A 2,402-nucleotide genomic window follows, 5' to 3' on the forward strand; every position below is an offset into this window, starting at 1 on the left:
ATTTATTGTCGCCACCTATTCTAATGCCTCCTATAGAAGGAAAGCCATTTATATTGTATATTTCTGCAACTGAAATGGCACTAGGAGTTCTCTTGGCCCAACAAGATGAGAACGACAAAGAGCGAGCTATTTATTATATCAGCTGAACACTAGTGGGCTATGAGCTGAATTATTCAACTATTGAACGGGCATGTTTAGCAGTGGTCTTTGCAACACAAAAGCTTTGGCACTATATGTTAAGTCATCAGACATTGTTAGTTGCAAAAATTGATCCCTTGAAATACTTGCTTAGTAGGGTAGCTTTGATGGGTCGCCTAGAAAAGTGGGTTATGATCCTCAGTGAGTTTGATATTGAGTACATGGAGCGAAAGGCAATAAAAGGACAAGTCATAGTGGATAAACTTGCAGAGGCTCCTATTTATGATGATCATCCCATGTTGACTGATTTTTCGGATGAGTCAGTCTTTGCTCTTACATCTTCTAATGAATGGAAGTTATACTTTGATGGATCCCATACCAAGTTCGGGTCCAGAGAAGGTATATTGTTTGTCACCCCTCAAGGTGATGCCATTCCCAAATCCTATAGAATAACTTTCCATTGCACCAATAACATTGCAGAATATGAAGCTCTAGTCACAGGACTCCGAGTAGCGGTCCACTGGAACATCACACATTTACAAGTCTATGGAGATTCTCAGCTAGTCATCCGTCAAGTCAATGATGACTACAAAACAAAAGATGAAAAGCTTATTCCCTACAAGCATATGGTAGATTTCTTCAAGACAAAATTCACGGCTATCCATTTCAGTCAAGTTCCAAGAATTCAAAACAAGTCGGTAGATGCGATGGCTACGATTGCTTCCTTGTTAAATATGCCCCATAATATGGACAAATGTGAATTTTAGATCGAATAGTTGCTTGTCCCTTCTTTTGAAATTTTGACAACAGATGTGATGTGTGTTCTTGTTGGTCCTAACTCCCCGTGGTACAAAGATGTCTATCAATATTTGAAATCCCAAACCTTACCACCTAACCTTTCCACTAACCAACGCCGAGCCTTCATCGGATAGACAGCCAAATATGTCATCATTGCCGACACCCTTTACCATCGTTCCTTTGACCATACCCTCCTCAGGTGTTTGGATTCTGACGAAGCACAAATGGCTTTACACAAGGTTCACTATGGTATATGTGGGGGCCATTTCAATGGTTTGAGCTTAGCCAAAAAGTTGATTCGTGCTAGGTATTATTGGCCCACTCTAGAAAAGGATGTTCATGATTTTGTTAAGAAGTGCTACAAATGCTAGATCCATGGAAATTACATTCATGTGCTAGCCCAAGAGCTTCATTTTGTCATATCTCCGTGGCCCTTTTCTCAATGGGGATTGGATCTTATTGGCAAGATTCACCCGACATCTGCAAATGGACACAAGTTCATCATTACAGCCACAGAGTATTTTACAAAATGGATCAAGGCTATCCCCATGACCTATATCACTGGTGTACAAATTTCAAAATTCCTATTGAATTGTATCATATGCCGACATGGGGTTCCCCTTGCCATAGTCACAGATAATGGCCGTCCCTTCAAGAATAAAGATGTCAAAGAACTCTGTGAAAAGTTTCATATCCAACACCATTTCTCCAGTCCATACTATCCACAAGGTAATGGTCAAGCCGAAGCATCAAATAAAACCATTAACAAGATCCTGGAAAAGGTTGTCAATGACGCTGGTCAAGATTGGCATGTACAGTTGAATCCACCACTCTGGGCTTATCGCACTTCTATCCGCACACCTACGGGCGCAACACCTTATTCCTTGGTGTATGGTGTGGAAGCCATTTTAACCTTGGAAGTGGAGATTCCTTCTTTGCGTGTTTCCTTGCAACATCTAATTGATGATGAGATGCATAGAGTCTCTTGGTTGCATCAGCTTGAGATGTTAGATGAGAAACGTCAGACAACCCTGACACATTTGCAAGCATATCAAAACCGTCTCCGTCGCTCTTATAATAAGAAGGTCAAAGGGTGACACTTCAAAGTGGGAGATCTGGTTTTAAAGGCAAACCCTAAGAATGCACAATCTACTGACATCATCAAAGGCAAGTTTGAACCTAATTGGGTTGGGCCTTTCATAGTGATTGCAGCCTATGGCTCGGGGGCATATCAGCTTGCCACCCCAGAAGGTGAACCTTTGTCAGATCCTATAAATAGCATGCACCTTCGCAAGTACTGGGCATAATTTTCTATCAGCACTTCTTCAAGTATGATCCTGAAAAAATACAAAAAAAAAAAATCAAAAAGCTCAAAGAAAATACAAAAAAAATGTGAAAATGTGAAAAACAAAGAAAAAGAACAAAAAAATAAAGAAAAATGATTCGCCCTCTAGTGAAAACCTGGC

The sequence above is a fragment of the Cryptomeria japonica genome, chromosome 6, assembly GCF_030272615.1.
Source record: "Cryptomeria japonica chromosome 6, Sugi_1.0, whole genome shotgun sequence".
Classification (NCBI taxonomy): domain Eukaryota; kingdom Viridiplantae; phylum Streptophyta; class Pinopsida; order Cupressales; family Cupressaceae; genus Cryptomeria; species Cryptomeria japonica.